General features: G+C 40.9%; 3 pseudogenes; all 3 read left to right on the top strand.

Moving 5' to 3' along the window:
• The first annotated feature begins 13,024 nt into the window (after positions 1-13,024).
• Positions 13,025-13,654, top strand: LOC148020680 (proteasome subunit alpha type-7-A pseudogene; annotated as a pseudogene).
• A 1,792-nt stretch (positions 13,655-15,446) lies between these two features.
• Positions 15,447-16,574, top strand: LOC148020679 (proteasome subunit alpha type-7-A pseudogene; annotated as a pseudogene).
• A 2,527-nt stretch (positions 16,575-19,101) lies between these two features.
• Positions 19,102-19,965, top strand: LOC148020678 (proteasome subunit alpha type-7-A pseudogene; annotated as a pseudogene).
• The last annotated feature ends 233 nt before the right edge of the window (positions 19,966-20,198 follow it).

Raw genomic sequence — 20,198 nt, 5'->3', positions numbered from 1 at the left:
TGATCTTGGTATGGTTTTTTATATTCTTTTCTCATCTTAGATTTTTGATATATGGAAGACATTTTTTAAAGATTTTTGAAGGCTAGTAAGCATGTAGATATGTTAACAGTTTGTTAAACACACTCTCTTGCTAGTTTGGCTTCTTGCACATGAGACTTCCACTTAATCATGTAGACTATTAGTATTTCCATGTTAGCTTCTGGTGTATTCTCTATGGTCCTTGCCTCCTTCGAAGAGGGAAATTGAGCCAAGGAAGAAAGAATCAATATTGCTAGCAATAGTGCACAAAGCCTAGATCTACCTTGATGCTCCTACATTTCCCCTATGTGAGCTCCATTAGGAGTGTGGGAGGGTCTCATAGCTATGGCACTCATGGCACCAATACTTTTTCTTGCCTTTTTTTGGGGGTATAATTTATTTACCAGTGTAATATTTTCATCAATGTAGCATTCAAATCCTTGAGTCTAAGATCATGTATGTACATGAGTACTATGTATTTATAGAGCATGGACATTTTATGCATCACATATCTATTGTGTATGTAAGATAAAACAATTGAGTTTCATTAGTTGGAAAAGGAAGAGAAGGTTGGGAGGGATATATGTTCTATATCCAAGGTTGGCCATCCATATATGCATGCATTTATGGTCACATAATCGAAGACATACATGTGAGAGCTTGATATCAACATAGTTTTTTCAACCTCTTGTACATGGACCTATTGCAAGTGAAGTAGTGTACAACAACACTTTACATGCAACAAAATATTGCTTGCTACTATTAAAAATGAAAAGAAGATTTTTTTTGTAAATCTAATTTTCAACAAAGCACTCTATCCACCACTAGCAATGTAGGCCTTTCTCATGCTATGCAAAGTGCATCCCCTCTTAGTGCACACATCTTATAAAACTATCTTCCATACATGCAACACATTCTTATATAACATAATTGAAAAGTCTCCTAAGGTAATTACAAATAAAACCCTAATAGAGAAATCCAAGACAAAATGAAAAAGTACAATCTAAAAGGCTCTAAGATAAGAGCTTGTAATAATAGGAAAAATATATGTATCATATTTATTTTTGTTATTTGTTATTTTATTTATTGCAATCAATTTATGGTTTTAATATCTTTTAACTTCACATTCACTAAGTTTTGGATCTACCTCCTCTACTCTTATTTGGGCAAGCCATTTGATTACATTACCTTATTTAAAATTAAAACTGGAAATTCAAATAATTAAAAAATAAAGATTCAAGCATGCTTTGTTTTGATTACTCATTATTAGGCGTAGTAAATAGAGTGAATGATCACGAGACTACTACTCTTGGTTAAAAACGTCCATGCAATTTACTCTAATTAATAGTCTGGCAATTTACTCCAATTAATTGTCTTGCGGTGGTTCTCAAACTATTCTCTCTCTCTCTCTCTCTCTCTCTCTCTCTCTCTCTCTCTCTCTCTCTCTCTCTCTCTCTCTCATAGACTGTGCAAGTCACAGGTTATCACGAGGTTCTACTGGTGTGCAAAGGTGGGAGAGCCTCAAGACTATCTCACACATGTATTCAATGAAGGGGACAATTGGGATCCACGGTTGAAAAGGCACCACACATGTCAAAGAGATTTGGGACGTTGAAACGGATGTCTATGCACTTTATCGGCATGGTAAAAGTAAACTAGGACAAAATAGTAAACTAGGTCCGAAAAGTAAACTAGGCTAGAAATTTGGGCGTTGATGAATGCGACGATTACCTCCTCGAACTACTCACTAATGATTTCAATGCTTCAGCCCATAGACGTTCTTCCTGCTTGTGTCGTTCTTCCTACCACAGAGGGCATTCCTGCTTGTGCCATTCTTCCTCCCACAAGGCATTCCTTACAGATTGTCATTCTTCCTCTAATCTTGTAATCCATGCTTGTGCCGTTCTTCCTCCCATAGGGCATTCCTTACATATTGTCATTCCCTTCCCCCTCAATAGCCTCATTGTCAGTTACCAACACATGAACTGCCAAGTTGCATCAAGTCTTGTGAATGGAGCGATAATCAGATGTTGGTCATGCTTGGATGCTTGATTAGGTTGTCACAAGTTACAGCTACATTGGGTTTTGCAAAACCTATTTTCGAGGCTGTATATTATGCATCACAAAGTGGACTCTAGTGTGGAAACATACATCAATTTGCATAATCGGTACATCTCTCCACTTGGGCTATAAATGTATATGCAATCAATAATATTTTCTTCTTGTTTTTCATCGAATGTACATATCAATTGGAGTTTCTTTATGTGCTTGACTTTAAGCTCCTGGTTTCTCATGGCGAATGCACGCATCTATTGAATTTTCTTTCTGGGGTATGGTCCTAGAAAATTATAACTGGAGGGATCGATTCCCCTTCTACATTGTGTATGCAGCAAAGCTTTGTTTGATTAGTAGGATTTTTGTAACTTCTAAATGTTACCTCTACCTATGAACAACAAAGAGTGATTTTTTATGAGACTATCTAGTGATGATGATGTTGCATGTGTAGTACGTTGACAGCATGGAAGAGTTTTCAACCTCCTACTTGTATTGTAGTCAGCTTGTTCTATAATGGAAATCTTTCATGCTTGTCATGCGACCATGCTCAATAAAGTACTTGTTGTGGCCATGGTGTGATCATGGTATACTCATGCCATACCGTTTTTTGTTCTGTTTAAGGGATCAAACCATACCGTCTAGCCATAGTATGAATTGTCTAAAAATCTTGTGTGATTTCCTTGTCTTGACATTGAGTCAAGATAAAAAGCTAAATATAGGGCAACCTTTATAGATATGAGGGACTATGTTCGGTTCTCCTAGTTGCTACCAAATCTTCATGTATTAAGTGTCTGGATTTGTAAATGACAAACTTTTTATGCAGTTATTTATTTGTAATAAGACTTGGTTATATCAAGAAAATATATCACAGGCAACAATGACACGTCGACATGCTCCCAAAAGGGATCAAATGAGGTTGCCTTCAAGGCTTGTCCTGTCTGTCCAAGGAGACATGTGAATGAGTTCAAAAGATTAAGGATGATACAACACTTGAAGAAAGAGCATGTCTTGGACGTAGACATTCCTCTACGTAAGGTTGGTCATCCTAGTACAGGTCCTAGTACATATGACATTGTCCATGCCAATGTCACAGAGGCCTCTACCAATACCTCTATGCGGTAGAGTCACAAGCATTTTTTCCAAAAGGAGAGAAAGTTTGAAATGGAAAGGAAGAAGTTTGAGCCTGCTATGCTTAAGAGGGCTGAATTTGCATAGGACTTGATCCCTGAAGATAAGAAGACTTCTATTGATATGGGTATTTCACAATTTTTGAAGAAAGCCATGAGCAAATACATGGCTGAAAATTCCATCAAGTTGAAAAAAATTGAAGACAGAATAAATGAGGGATACAAGAAGCATGTAAGCCCTATTTCTTATTTTAATTTTTGTCTTCATCTTGTATTTATATATATATACAATGAGTTTGTTTTATTCAATGCTTCTCAATACAAGCACGAAAAAAGGTACCTCATGGAGACCCAGAACTTGCAACTGGGGGTGTTGCTGAGGGTGTTGACAATTATGAAGATGGCGATGATGGTGTAGTCGGCGATGATGACATAGCTAGACCTCATGTGAGAGATCTTATTAGTGATGGAAATGCACATGATGGAGGCTATGACCCAAAATGGGCTCCTCAAGAACCTGGTCTCGCATCAACTGAGGAGTGCATTATTCCATAGTTTCAAAGTGCTTCACTGGCCTTCTTGTCAACATTCAAAAGTTTCAATATTCTAGTTCTTTCCTAATCATAGCTCATTTTATCTGTTGAAAGCTATGTATTGATTTATGCATAGTAGAGACAGTGTGCCCCTCGACAGAGCATATTGAGATCCAGAGGTCCATGTGCTAGGGATGATATGACTACTATTGGCATCTCTTCACCATCATCATCTGAGGAGGCTGTATGTGCGTATACATTTGTGATCTCTAGTTGCACTATTGAGCCACAATGCATAGGAGGGAGTCCCTTGTGAATAAGGGGCCAGATGGCTCGTTGCAGGTTTAGGGTTGATGGTATCTTATTTTTATCTTTTATGTAATATTGTGTGATTTGTAGTGTTCTTAGTACCATGGTTTTGTGTACATGCTAGAGACAAGTGTACATATTGCGTTCAAATCCTCTAGATCATCCCTAGTGGTGGCTGAGGTTGATACTACACCGATACATTCCATTGTTGGCTTAAAGGCGTCCACTCAAACTCTCAATCTATTTGGTTTGTAAGTAATTTTTTTTCATATCATAGTACATTGTTATGTATGCATTTGGGTATGTTGGTTTGGTAATCGAAGCTTCTTTTCCAGGTGGATGGAGCACACCTGATCATCGAACATTCTTGAGAGGGTGTGCTTCATTGATAGCTTATGGTACTCTACTATGAGTGTGGCATGTCCAAAATCATGAGTGCTGCTGAATTTCTTTTCTGGTATGGATGCATCAAGATTGAAATTTGTTTTTTTGCTAGTTATCTTGAGGTAAACATTTGCATGGTTAAATTACGGTTTTATCAATACCATTGTCATGAAACATACCTTGTACATATGGGCTATTTTGGCTAGTAATAAAATGACAAGATCTATTTTGTCTTTGCGTGGACTGTTTTGAAATAGAGTTAGCATACGAGTTTTTTTGGCCAGTATTAAAATGAAAATATTTCTTTGGCAATTGCATTAGGTTTTTAAATCTAGTTTTAGCATACATGATATTCAATATTTAATTCATTTTTACTTCAAAGCACTTCTTGTTGTGTGTAGAGTTTGTATAGGTCTTGCAGGTACATTCTGTTCCATGATATTCAGTCAATCTAGATTGAGGGCTCCAACATCTCAGAGAGGTGAGGGTCTTTGCACATTGTTGTCATTATATTTGCTAATTGTGGTTGTGCTCATATTGAAGCTTGACATTGTTGTGTTTGTAGGTGATTGTGTTTCTTGAATAGGGGTAGGGTATGCCAACAATGCTAGGGGGCAGGAATGCTCTCATGGGGGTATGCCAACAACGTAGAGAAATTCATTGAGGATGGTGGTTGGGAAATTTGAAAATTCTTAGGAATTAGGCGAAGGATATCAGTCCTTTGATGTGGAAGAGGCTTCTGAATCTAAAGATGGGATCGACGGTTGAAACGGTTGACATTGCAAAAGCATGCCAACAAGTGTTTAATAAACCATCCATCAAATATGTATGCTCATGGAAAGCATTGATTGCAGGATATGTATGTAGCTGCAAGGCATATCTCTTGATTTTACGACAATTGTCTGCACTTTGAAGGCTTGTGGCACCATAGAATCCCTAGAAACAACCCATAAAGTACACTCAAAAATTTTGAAAAGAGGATTGGAAACAGAACTTTATGTTAGCAGTACTTTGGTAGATGTCTATCTGAAATGTTGCTCACTAGCATAAGCATGGCAAGCTTTTAACAAACCGCAAGTTCAAGATGTGGTCTTGTGGAATGCACTCATTGCAAGATATATGTTTGGTTGTTGTGTTACAGGGCAACACATGTTTGGTTGTGTTACATGCTCATGGATCATGCTTGTGAGGTGGATACTTAATGCATACTTATGCCTCTTGAATGCTGAACATTTGGGGATGGCGCCACATGACTTGGATATGATTTTGGGGCTGATTTGAGCCACTACCTCCTCAGTTTTGGGCAGTGATTTCATGCTATTTACAACAGAGCTGATTGTACTTCTCAGTGGATATTTAATGCCTATTGGTTACTACTATGCTTCTGGTGTTATGCATGCAGTATTGATGCTTCCCATGGATCGTGCACACTCTGATATGCATTTGGGGACTTTTTGGGACTGAAATAGTGCTTGGCAGTTGTGACCTTGGCTGTGGTAATGTACTTATAGGTTTACATGAGGAGCTTCAAGATGCTTATGTGGTCTATGTCTCCTGACTGTGCTCTTTGGTTGATCATGCTTCATGAATGGTTTGGACTGATGTTACAGGGCAGCACATGTTTGGTTGTGTTACATGCTCATGAATCATGCTTACGAGGTGCATACTTGATGCATACTTATGCCTTTTAGATGCCGAACATTTGGGGATGACACCACATGACTTGGATATGCTTTTGGGGCTGATGTGAGCCACTACCTCCTCATTTTTGGATAGTGATTTCATGTTGTTTACAACAGGGTTGATCGTACTTCTCAGTGGATATTTAAAGCCTATTGGTTATTGCTATGCTTTGAGTGTTAAGCATGCAGTATTGATGCTTCCCATGGATCGTACACACTCTGATATGCATTTGGGGACTATTTGGGACTAAAATAGTGCTTGGTAGTTGTGACATTGGCTGTGGTAATGTACTTACAGGTTTACATGAAGAGCTTGAAGATGCTTATGCAGTCTATGTATCCTGATTGTTCTCTCTGGTTGGTCATGCTTCATGAATGATTTGGGCTAATGTTACAAGGCAGCACATGTTTGGTTGTGTTACATGCTCATGGATCATGCTTGCGAGGTGGATATTTAATGCATACTTATGCCTCTTGGATGCTGAACATTTGGGGATGATGCCACATGACTTGGATATGCTTTTGGGGCTGATTTGAGCCACTACCTCCTCAATTTTGGACAGTGATTTCATACTGTTTCCAGCAGGGCTGATTGTACTTCTCAGTGGATATTTAAAGCCTATTGGTTACATGCTATGCTTTGGGTGTTATGCATGCTGTATTGATCCTTCCCATGGATTGTACACACTCTAATATGCATTTGGGGACTGTTTGGACTAAAATAGTGCTTGGCAGTTGTGACCTTGGCTATGGTAATGTACTTACAGGTTTACATGAAGAGCTTGAAGATTCTTATGCGGTCTATGTCTCCTGACTATGCTCTCTAGTTTATTATGCTTCATGAATGGTTTGGATTGATGTTGGAGCCTTGTCCTTGTGAATTTTCCCATCTTGGTTGCAGCCCGTGCCTATTCTTGATAGCTTATGCCCTATGTCACTACTTGATTATGGGCCTTCCTCATAGGAGGATCTTATGTCTTGGATGGGTGCTATGTACTCGATTGCCTTATGATGGATGTTTGGCTTCATGCCCAGCTACTTTGGAGTGTGACATCACTATGCAGTTATGGATCTTGGATGCCTTTTGGATTGTGCCACTTGGACCTTGGATAATCTTAGGCATTTTGCCTATTTGGACTTGGACCCTGGGATATCTTGGATGTATTGTAGCAGTTTCTCCCTTGGCATCTTACCTTTCCCGTCCAGTGGGAGCTATATCTTGGCACATCTGGCTTGGAATGCAAATTGATTTTATGGGCTTTATGGTTTGATCGTAGATGAGCTTGAATGATGAGACCGTGAGCTTCCGTCCTTCATCTATGACTTTGTTGTCTTTGACATATGGATGCTTGTATAACTTTGGCAATTGGCACGATATTTGGACACTGCCCATTCATTGTTTATTGACTTTGGGGATGCATGTGTGCTCTGCCCTCTCTTTTCACTGCTTATGGTAGGCCTATTACTCTCTTGCAGGTTTAAGAGGGTCACTTACATGATTGGATGCTTGTTGCATTCTCCATGCGCCTACCTATATGCAATTCTTACCTATGTGGGATGATATGATTTGGATGATGCCTTGGATCCGATTACGGTCTTGCCAACCTATTGTCGGTGACAGTGATATGCCTCTTTTTTATGGCTTGAGCCTTTGCTCATTTGGTTATGCGTATGGCAGTTCTCCGATAGCCCTATGAGACGTCCTACATGCCAGTTTATGCCTATTGGGGGTATGATCCTTTGATGCACGTGGCTATGTCAGACATGAGTACACATGATGGCATGCCTTGGCCAATTGTTTGATTTTATTCTAATTTGTTTGCTAGTGGGAGCTTATGTCTCTTTTCTCAATTGCCTACACTTAGTTATGCTACAGTTGTGCTTACCTTACATGCTTATGCATTCCTATTGAGGGCTATGACTTGGATGTGGCAGTTTATTACCTACAATTGGTGTGTAGCACCTTGCCTTGGTTGTTTTCTAGGCCTTCCTAGACTTGGTTGGCTAACCAAGAGAGGATTGGGAAAAGAACATTTTGATGGTGGTAGATGCGAGTTGGTTGGAGAGTGGATGTCTATCTGAAATGTGGCTCACTAGAAGTAAAAGCATGGCAGGCTTTTGAGAGACTGCAAGTTTGAGATGTGGCCTTGTGGAATGTAGTCATTGCAGGATATACTGAACAAGGAAATGATACTAAAGCATGGAACTGCTTACAACAAATGCAACTTGAAGGTGTGTTTGCAGATGGTGTTTCAAACTTTTCTTAACATGGGCGTGACTTCAAGATATGCTGACCATGGCTTTGATTTGGAGACAAATCAAGAAGACATTATGGTAGATATGTAATGCTAGTGGAGACAAATCAATAAGATGCTTTTGCATACTTGTTTGCTGATGATAGACATGTATGCATGTGTTGGCAAGTGGCTGGATGCAAACAGCTCTGACTTGTTTTTTAGCATTTTTGCCTATATATGACAGCCCCTTTGTACAGTGCAGTCAACTCTCAATTTCAATTTTCCTCACTTTTTCCTTTCCAAACTTGTGTTTTTTGTGACAAAAGTCTTCTATGTGAGTCTTATTTGCTTCTATAGTAGCTTTCAACACTTTCCAAGTGTGTGGCTCCTTTTCATGGCAGCAAATTGTAGTATTTTTTAAGTCTACAGTCTTTCCTAGTTTGTGGTAGTCCCTTTCAAGGTGTTTGACAACCACCCATCCCATTTGAGGTTAACTTAGAGCAATTAACTTAGAGCAATCCAACACAAACGACTGCTATAGCAGTCAATAAGTGACATTGCAGTTTGCAGCATTCTCTTTCTATATGGCTACTTCTCTTCTTACCATCTTCTCTCACATGTGCTAGCCATTTATTTTCCTGAGAAGTTCTACATGTAAGGTTCACAGCAACATTCAAATACCCCTTTTTGCTGAAAACATGTGTTTTTAAGCAAAATCTACAAATTTCTCCCTCTATGAAGATCCCTTTCCCATTTATTTAGTATCAAATGGATGGATGACACGTATTCTATTTGCAAGAGATCCATCAAGCCCCACTAGAAGATGCACTAACATTGGAATATGCTTACAAACAAAATCACAGATCCACAGAATGATGTAGGAGCCCACCAATAGTGAGAGATTGCAAATCAGCAGCCATAACTGCCCTCATTAATGTTATTTTGGGGGTTGTCTTCAACAGGTAAACAGAAAATTGCCAAGTTCATTGAGTTCATTGAGTTGACAATGCTGATATGGTTTGACACCAGCATCCAATCAAGGCACTTGGTACGAATGTGATTCTGGTCACTAAAACATGCTAAGTGCATACGTGGCTATGTCAGACATGAGTATGCATGATGGCATGCCTTCTAGACCCTATTAGACTGTTTTTTCATACTAATGTGAGAAGCAAGTACTTGAAAATTTTGATGTTATATGCATGTTTGGAAAGAATATTTAGGAAATAGACACCAAATTAATCTCTCTATGTCTCTCTCTGTGTCTCTCCAAATTTTGTAACTAAACAGGTTCTCTCCCTCCCACTCCCCCTAGCTCCTACAAGAGACTAACCTAACCATAATAACAACAGTTTGACCAACACCAAATTACAGCGATGGAATACAAACTATTAACGAGATGATTTGCATAAAACCACGAATCATTAACAACATGTTGCATATAGGTTCTGATCACCAAACTCGGAAGAAACTGCCTAGATAGTAGAAACAAGAATAGATTAAGCACATCAAATTGATACAAATTTGGTCTTTTTGGTAAGATAATAGTCATGGCTATACATTAGCTATCAATAGCAGTCGATATTTGGATACACCAATTTTTTCCAACACATGGCCATTTGAAAAAGGCAAAGTAAGATGTTGCTTATAATCTAGACCTAGTCCCATGGTAGAAGAGGTGACTGTGCATGGGAAGGTGTGGTCAACATCTACTAATTGCACAACCCTCCCAATGATTTGGGCATGGGAACAATTAGGGGTGTGCCTTCGGGTCAGTGGAAGTAAGGCATGGCATATGTGGCAAGCCAATGTAACTGAAGGGTCCAACAACAATGTCTTGCTATAGCTATGAGGGCAATAAATATGATGCCTATTTGGAAACCACACACGACTTCTCCCTCTTTGGTGCTTGTGTCTCAAAACACCGATCGCACATGCATGTTAGCCAGGTTGGCATAATGTGTCATTGATATCTTGTGCACTTGTATCTATTGCTTTCTTTCCATGCCCTAGTCTTGTTTGTGTGGCATTTGCCTATACTTGTCCTATGCCCCCTCTAATGGGCACATCAATTTCGTTTGGAGCCATTTGATTCAAAATATTATCTCTTGATACTTGCAGTTGTCGAAGGGTTTCCTCCTTCACTTCTCTTGTACATGTTGGAAGGCCATCTTCAATCTTTCTAAGTATCCTATTCAATTTGGCAATGCAAGTACTAATGTCCCCATCAATACAATCCTCTTGACATGGATCAATTGGATCATCACACTCCAACATAACATTGTCATTTTGCATTATAGGCGCACCTTCCAAGGCATGCACATTGTCTATGATGGGTAAAAAAATATATGCTATTTGCAATTCACCTTGTTTGCGCATTTGATGTGACAGCATTTGAATTTCCTTCAGGATCATGAAAAATCGAAAGGTCCGGCAGTGTATAGTTTTGTATATGAAAATTTTCCTTGGAAACCGACATCTTTGCGACATGATGACATATGCCCACATCAAAGAAGTCGTCGGTGCAACATTGAATGACTCTTGGATGCACATGTAAGTGATATAGGTCCACACATGTACCAAGAATATGCCCATCACAAGTTGCCCATAATAAAATGGTCACTTCATCCACACCATCAATGTACTCTACATGTACCTTTGAATGGACAGCCACACTTTTTGGATTTCCTCAATCTTCGGATATTATCTCCCTTTCGTTCAGTCCTTCCACCTCGATGGCATACATACTCAACAACTGTCTTGAGCATGGCATTGCTCTTTGAGGTGCAAAATAAAACCAATCTGACTTTGTGCTTGATGATTATATCAATCAAGCTCTCCTCCACATGGGTCCTATTTGTCAAAGTTGTTTTGCATGGCTGTATTTTGTTGTCCTTCTTAGCACAAGGCAAAAGATGAGAGGTACCATAGGTGATTTTCTCGTTGTCATTTTTACAATAGCATGCATTCACTATCTCACGCACATAAGGAATAGGAATACCATGCTTTCTCATATTAGTGCACCATTCTAGCTTGATTGCATCGATTGTGGCAGTAATAGCTTGATGACGTCCATCTAGACCATGGTGATGAATCGTTTGAATAATATCTTCCCAACCTTCAATGTAAGCAATCTTTGTAAAAGGTGACGATTTCAAGCATAATTGATTGCTACCATCCTTATTTTGCACCAAGCACATGTTATCCCTAATTTGTCTCCACCTTTTCAAATCGAGCAAGCCTCTTGTATCATGTGCTTTCAAAGTCTTTACTGTTATTGCCATGATACCTTGAATATCAAGCTCCATGAGCTTGTAGCTTTCCCCGTCAAATGTGAAATATTTAGGTGGTACATAGAGAAATGGGCTCAACGAACCATGGGTTGCTACATTAGGCCTTTGATCACCGCATTGTAAAGTCTGTGCAACATCCTGATCATCGTCGATGGATTGCTATTATCATGTTCGGAGTATTCTTTGAATTCAAAGTCACTAACAATTCCTCCATTATGGTCCATCATCTAGCAAAGTAGATATGAAACAAGTGCATTGCAATGAGCAAGCATCTCCCATCAATCCTAACCAGTAGCAAAATCACAAAATACCATGTTGTAAGAACTTGTGCATCTCAATCTTTCTTCAATAAGCGCATAAATTATAAATCATTTTGGCTCACCTTATTGCTTTGTATTCAACCTTCTAACCCGTCCAGATTTGCAAAAACTCAAATGAAAACATTTTGCAAGGCCTTTTGCCCGAAACTATCCCATAGACATCTGTCCTAGTTTACCATTTTATCGACCCAAATTTTTTAAGGACTAAAAGTGTAGCACCTATCAAACCAATAGACTAGTAGGGTAAATAAAGCTAAATTGCATCAATAGCCCTTAATATAACCCATTCCACGATCCATCTCGAAAAATGAAAAGGAACACCCGATTTTCTAGTCTAGTTTACTTTTCGGGCCTAGTTTACTATTTTGGCCTAGTTTACTTTGTCTCCTGCGCCGATAAAGTGCATAGACGTCCATTTCAACGTCCCAAATCTCTTCAAGACGTATGGTGCCCTTTCAACCGTGGATCCCAACTCTCCCCTTCATCAAATACCCGGGCGAGATAGTCTTGAGGGTGGGAGAGACAACTCAAACAAATGTGACAGGTCTCTCTCTAGTTTTCCAGTGGCCAATGGGGGCTGTCTGGCAAGAGATGGCAGGAGGTGCGTGGATCTTGGGAGATTTTGTGTCCTCCCTTTCTATCTCTCTCTTTTGCAAATGCCTGCTCCTGAGAGAGAGAGAGGGGGGGGGGAGAAGATATTTGAGCTTGAAGTGAAGAGGAGGAGGAGAAGGAGAACAAAGGGTGGAGGAAGAAAGAGCGAGAGAGAGTGCGAGAGGTATGGTGCACAATAGAGTAGACACTGTCTTCTCCCTAGACGAGCATCTGTTCCAGGTGGAGTATGCTTCTCAGATGGTCATGTGAAAACTCTCTCTCTCTCTCTCTCTCTCATTGTCCAGTGGCCAACGGGGGACTCTCTGGCAGGAGATGGCAGGAGGAAGGTGGATCTTGGAGAGAGAGAGAGAGAGAGAGAGAGGGAGAGAGGGAGGGAGAAGACGTTTGAGCTTGAAGTGAAGAGGAGGAGGAGAAGAAAGGGCGGAGGAAGAAAAAGTGAGAGAGGGTGCGAGAGATGGAGTACACGCTCGAGGCGATTGGTTATGGCAACACTGCTGTCAGCATCCGCGAGACCAACACGATTGTCCTCGGATTCCTGTAATTGTTGAATACGTCACTCGTTGTATTGCCGGTCTATAGTAAAAGTACACACAAAGTGGAGGAGTGAGACCATTTGGCATCTCTACATTGATTGTAGTATTCGATCCATACACATGAGCACTAGCTCTGCATCAAACAGACCCTTCTAGAATATTTTCAGCGTGGAAAGCCAATGCAGCGAGAGAGAATTCAAACTCTATCCGTGAATTTCTAGAAAAGAACTATACGAAAACATTTGGGATAGACTTTGAAGCTTGCAATACGAGTTTTACTAGAAGTGGTTGAAAGTGGTGGCAAGAATATAGAAGTTGCTATTACAACAAGAGACGAAGGTTTGTGGTTGCTGGAGGAGTTTGAGGTTGAAGAGATTGTGGCAAGTATTGAAGTCGAGAAGGCAACAGTTGAGGCTACCAAAAAAGGACCACCAAGAGAAAGGACTAAAAATGGGATGATATTTGATAATCATAAATCATAAATTCAAGCCTGACCACACTTTATTTTTTGCTTTTGGACAATTTGTAATAGGCTATGGTGTCTAGTTATCTGGGGGTGAATTACATAGAACCATGGCTAGATCTGAAGTAATTATTACAAACCGTGGTCAAGAAGATGGTTCTTGGCATGCAAGATGGAGGATCTTGGCAATATCTAGTGGATAATGGCAGGTTCCAGCTACATATAGCAGGTTGTGACTCATTCTTGGCTCAAAAATCATGGAAGATGGACAAAATGAGGATAACCAAGGTTCTTTGGTTATGGTTACTTTTGAGAGGGAAGGGTTTCTTTGGAAACGGTCTTTCTCTCTCCTATTTCAAGTTCCTTTCAAGCTCCCATTGAAGCTATAGTCCAAGAAATCATCTTCTATTGAAGCTATAGTCCAAGAAATCATCTCTTTCCTGTTTCAAGTTCCTTTTGGTCCAAGAAATCATCTTCTATCCCACTCCAATGGCTTCAATGGCTTCAAAAGCATCATCTACTTGACTCTTGAGCTCTTAAGCTATCCATAGAGTATAGCCATACCTTGCTTCAATCTTGTGATCTCACGCAGTACATGAGGATAGATTTGCGCAGACTGCGCCTACTGAACACACTCGTCTATGAGCTGATCAAATTCGTGGTCACGAGCTATATAGAGCTTGGATATGGAGGCTACAAGCTTATTATCAAGCTATATACCATATTGGCAAGGCAAGGCACATCCAATCATACCTTTTGAGCTGATTTGTGAGGCATTCTCGTTATAAGAGGATCGGCCTCTATCGACCCTCTTCTCTGGTCCAGAAGCAAAAGCAGACGCAAATGGAGAAGGAAAGAGGAAGAAGAAAAAGGATGTTTGTCATGGCTTCCCTCTCAACTGTTGTGGCTCGTCACGGAGCTCCTTCGTTCACTCCACGGGCTTCTCTACGAATTAGCGGCTCCAAGGGTGCTTCTTCTGTGAGACTGGCCCTCTGTATTCAAGGAGGTTGCAGATCTCCTGTGAGGCTAGTGCTCCACCCGCCAAACCTGAGACTGTGCAAAAAGTTATCAAAATTGTGACCAAACAATTGGCAGTCACTCGTGGCACGGTTTAGTCTCACTCCAAATTTCAAGAGCTAGGTGTTGATTCTCTTGATCAGGTGGAGATTGTTATGGCTCTTGAAGAGGCCTTCAATATCAATGTGGATGAGGATGGTGCAGAGGCCACATTGACAGTGCAAGATGCTGCAGATTTGATTGAGAAAGTTTCAAAGAAAGACTAAATACAACCTATTGGAAGGAAAATTGAAGTAGTATAGCAATTAGAGCTGAGTAGGCTAAAGTCCACTTTTCGAGACGTTTCCTCATTACAAGTTTTCTTCTATTAACAGTAGGGTGAGGGCACCATCTTCATTTGCCTTTGTTTTTTGCTGAGATTGTAAGGAGGCCTTAGAAGGGGGTTCCCTTTTTGCTGGCCAATATACCATCTATGGAAAATATTTCATCATCTTGAGCTCTTCTCTTCTTCATGAAAACCCTATTTCTTGACAGTTTATTACAGCAGCAAGTAAATCTAAAATTTCTTCTTCAAAATCATGGGGCTTTTCATCTATTCCACTCCTTGAGGTCTCTACTTATACCCTATGACCGACATTGAAGGACCTTTGAGCTTGAAGCTTTGTTTGAGCATGGCTATGGAGGTTTCAAACCCTAGGATTGACAGTTTACTATTTTGGCCTAGTTTACTTTGTCTCCTGCGCCGATAAAGTGCATAGACGTCCATTTCAACGTCCCAAATCTCTTCAAGACGTATGGTGCCCTTTCAACCGTGGATCCCAACTCTCCCCTTCATCAAATACCCGGGCGAGATAGTCTTGAGGGTGGGAGAGACAACTCAAACAAATGTGACAGGTCTCTCTCTTGTTTTCCAGTGGCCAATGGGGGCTGTCTGGCAAGAGATGGCAGGAGGTGCGTGGATCTTGGGAGATTTTGTGTCCTCCCTTTCTCTCTCTCTCTTTTGCAAATGCCTGCTCCTGAGAGAGAGAGAGGGGGGGGGGAGAAGATATTTGAGCTTGAAGTGAAGAGGAGGAGGAGAAGGAGAACAAAGGGTGGAGGAAGAAAGAGCGAGAGAGAGTGCGAGAGGTATGGTGCACAATAGAGTAGTCACTGTCTTCTCCCTAGACGAGCATCTGTTCCAGGTGGAGTATGCTTCTCAGATGGTCATGTGAAAACTCTCTCTCTCTCTCTCTCTCATTGTCCAGTGGCCAACGGGGGACTCTCTGGCAGGAGATGGCAGGAGGAAGGTGGATCTTGGAGAGTTTGGTGGCCTCCCAGAGAGAGAGAGAGAGAGGGAGGGAGGGAGGGAGGGAGAAGACGTTTGAGCTTGAAGTGAAGAGGAGGAGGAGAAGAAAGGGCGGAGGAAGAAAAAGTGAGAGAGGGTGCGAGAGATGGAGTACACGCTCGAGGCGATTGGTTATGGCAACACTGCTGTCAGCATCCGCGAGACCAACACGATTGTCCTCGGATTCCTGTAATTGTTGAATACGTCACTCGTTGTATTGCCGGTCTATAGTAAAAGTACACACAAAGTGGAGGAGTGAGACCATTTGGCATCTCTACATTGATTGTAGTATTCGATCCATACACATGAGCACTAGCTCTGCATCAAACAGACCCTTCTAGAATATTTTCAGCGTGGAAAGCCAATGCAGCGAGAGAGAATTCAAACTCTATCCGTGAATTTCTAGAAAAGAACTATACGAAAACATTTGGGATAGACTTTGAAGCTTGCAATACGAGTTTTACTAGAAGTGGTTGAAAGTGGTGGCAAGAATATAGAAGTTGCTATTACAACAAGAGACGAAGGTTTGTGGTTGCTGGAGGAGTTTGAGGTTGAAGAGATTGTGGCAAGTATTGAAGTCGAGAAGGCAACAGCTGAGGCTACCAAAAAAGGACCACCAAGAGAAAGGACTAAAAATGGGATGATATTTGATAATCATAAATCATAAATTCAAGCCTGATCACACTTTATTTTTTACTTTTGGACAATTTGTAATAGTTTTTTACGATATATATATATTGTAATGTAGGAATTTTAAGGCTTGCTAGGGTTAGATTAGGGTCGCCTATAAATAGGGGAGCAGCCACTAAATTTGGGATCATGCTATTTTGGAACAAGAAGTTTGGTTTGTTTCTTCTCTTGCAACCATTTCATTTCATAGTTAATGATAGTTATGGCTATGGTTTCTTGCCAATTTCTTGTCCATTTCTTGTCAATTTCATGTTCATAGGCTAGAATTAGGCTAAATCAGTTTAGGTTAAGAATCCTTTATTACATTGGTATCAGAGCTTTATATCTTTGATCCTTGGTTACATCAATTTTCATGGTTATGATCTTGCTGGGGAGGTCTTAATCATGGAGGAGCTGGTTACATCAAGACTCAGTTGATCTGTCACCATGGAAGTATGTGTCTAGTTATCTGGGGGTGAATTACATAGAACCATGGCTAGATCTGAAGTAATTATTACAAACTGTGGTCAAGAAGATGGTTCTTGGCATGCAAGATGGAGGATCTTGGCAATATCTAGTGGATAATGGCAGGTTCCAGCTACATATAGCAGGTTGTGGCTCATTCTTGGCTCAAAAATCATGGAAGATGGACAAAATGAGGATAACCAAGGTTCTTTGGTTGTGGTTACTTTTGAGAGGGAAGGGTTTCTTTGGAAACAGTCTTTCTCTCTCCTGTTTCAAGTTCCTTTCAAGCTCCCATTGAAGCTATAGTCCAAGAAATCATCTTCTATTGAAGCTATAGTCCAAGAAATCATCTCTTTCCTGTTTCAAGTTCCTTTTGGTCCAAGAAATCATCTTCTATCCCACTCCAATGGCTTCAATGGCTTCAAAAGCATCATCTACTTGACTCTTGAGCTCTTAAGCTATCCATAGAGTATAGCCATACCTTGCTTCAATCTTGTGATCTCACGCAGTACATGAGGATAGATTTGCGCAGACTGCGCCTACTGAACACACTCGTCTATGAGCTGATCAAATTCGTGGTCACGAGCTATATAGAGCTTGGATATGGAGGCTACAAGCTTATTATCAAGCTATATACCATATTGGCAAGGCAAGGCACATCCAATCATACCTTTTGAGCTGATTTGTGAGGCATTCTCGTTATAAGAGGATCGGCCTCTATCGACCCTCTTCTCTGGTCCAGAAGCAAAAGCAGACGCAAATGGAGAAGGAAAGAGGAAGAAGAAAAAGGATGTTTGTCATGGCTTCCCTCTCAACTGTTGTGGCTCGTCACGGAGCTCCTTCGTTCACTCCACGGGCTTCTCTACGAATTAGCGGCTCCAAGGGTGCTTCTTCTGTGAGACTGGCCCTCTGTATTCAAGGAGGTTGCAGATCTCCTGTGAGGCTAGTGCTCCACCCGCCAAACCTGAGACTGTGCAAAAAGTTATCAAAATTGTGACCAAACAATTGGCAGTCACTCGTGGCACGGTTTAGTCTCACTCCAAATTTCAAGAGCTAGGTGTTGATTCTCTTGATCAGGTGGAGATTGTTATGGCTCTTGAAGAGGCCTTCAATATCAATGTGGATGAGGATGGTGCAGAGGCCACATTGACAGTGCAAGATGCTGCAGATTTGATTGAGAAAGTTTCAAAGAAAGACTAAATACAACCTATTGGAAGGAAAATTGAAGTAGTATAGCAATTAGAGCTGAGTAGGCTAAAGTCCACTTTTCGAGACGTTTCCTCATTACAAGTTTTCTTCTATTAACAGTAGGGTGAGGGCACCATCTTCATTTGCCTTTGTTTTTTGCTGAGATTGTAAGGAGGCCTTAGAAGGGGGTTCCCTTTTTGCTGGCCAATATACCATCTATGGAAAATATTTCATCATCTTGAGCTCTTCTCTTCTTCATGAAAACCCTATTTCTTGACAGTTTATTACAGCAGCAAGTAAATCTAAAATTTCTTCTTCAAAATCATGGGGCTTTTCATCTATTCCACTCCTTGAGGTCTCTACTTATACCCTATGACCGACATTGAAGGACCTTTGAGCTTGAAGCTTTGTTTGAGCATGGCTATGGAGGTTTCAAACCCTAGGATTGACAGTTTACTATTTTGGCCTAGTTTACTTTGTCTCCTGCGCCGATAAAGTGCATAGACGTCCATTTCAACGTCCCAAATCTCTTCAAGACGTATGGTGCCCTTTCAACCGTGGATCCCAACTCTCCCCTTCATCAAATACCCGGGCGAGATAGTCTTGAGGGTGGGAGAGACAACTCAAACAAATGTGACAGGTCTCTCTCTTGTTTTCCAGTGGCCAATGGGGGCTGTCTGGCAAGAGATGGCAGGAGGTGCGTGGATCTTGGGAGATTTTGTGTCCTCCCTTTCTCTCTCTCTCTTTTGCAAATGCCTGCTCCTGAGAGAGAGAGAGGGGGGGGGAGAAGATATTTGAGCTTGAAGTGAAGAGGAGGAGGAGAAGGAGAACAAAGGGTGGAGGAAGAAAGAGCGAGAGAGAGTGCGAGAGGTATGGTGCACAATAGAGTAGTCACTGTCTTCTCCCTAGACGAGCATCTGTTCCAGGTGGAGTATGCTTCTCAGATGGTCATGTGAAAACTCTCTCTCTCTCTCTCTCTCATTGTCCAGTGGCCAACGGGGGACTCTCTGGCAGGAGATGGCAGGAGGAAGGTGGATCTTGGAGAGTTTGGTGGCCTCCCAGAGAGAGAGAGAGAGAGGGAGGGAGGGAGGGAGGGAGAAGACGTTTGAGCTTGAAGTGAAGAGGAGGAGGAGAAGAAAGGGCGGAGGAAGAAAAAGTGAGAGAGGGTGCGAGAGATGGAGTACACGCTCGAGGCGATTGGTTATGGCAACACTGCTGTCAGCATCCGCGAGACCAACACGATTGTCCTCGGATTCCTGTAATTGTTGAATACGTCACTCGTTGTATTGCCGGTCTATAGTAAAAGTACACACAAAGTGGAGGAGTGAGACCATTTGGCATCTCTACATTGATTGTAGTATTCGATCCATACACATGAGCACTAGCTCTGCATCAAACAGACCCTTCTAGAATATTTTCAGCGTGGAAAGCCAATGCAGCGAGAGAGAATTCAAACTCTATCCGTGAATTTCTAGAAAAGAACTATACGAAAACATTTGGGATAGACTTTGAAGCTTGCAATACGAGTTTTACTAGAAGTGGTTGAAAGTGGTGGCAAGAATATAGAAGTTGCTATTACAACAAGAGACGAAGGTTTGTGGTTGCTGGAGGAGTTTGAGGTTGAAGAGATTGTGGCAAGTATTGAAGTCGAGAAGGCAACAGCTGAGGCTACCAAAAAAGGACCACCAAGAGAAAGGACTAAAAATGGGATGATATTTGATAATCATAAATCATAAATTCAAGCCTGATCACACTTTATTTTTTACTTTTGGACAATTTGTAATAGTTTTTTACGATATATATATATTGTAATGTAGGAATTTTAAGGCTTGCTAGGGTTAGATTAGGGTCGCCTATAAATAGGGGAGCAGCCACTAAATTTGGGATCATGCTATTTTGGAACAAGAAGTTTGGTTTGTTTCTTCTCTTGCAACCATTTCATTTCATAGTTAATGATAGTTATGGCTAT

The sequence above is a fragment of the Lygodium microphyllum genome, chromosome 18 (assembly GCF_053477565.2).
Source record: "Lygodium microphyllum isolate KBCC chromosome 18, Lygodium_microphyllum_v1.1.10, whole genome shotgun sequence".
Lineage (NCBI taxonomy): Eukaryota > Viridiplantae > Streptophyta > Polypodiopsida > Schizaeales > Lygodiaceae > Lygodium > Lygodium microphyllum.
This window is presented reverse-complemented; position numbering and strand designations above follow the sequence as displayed.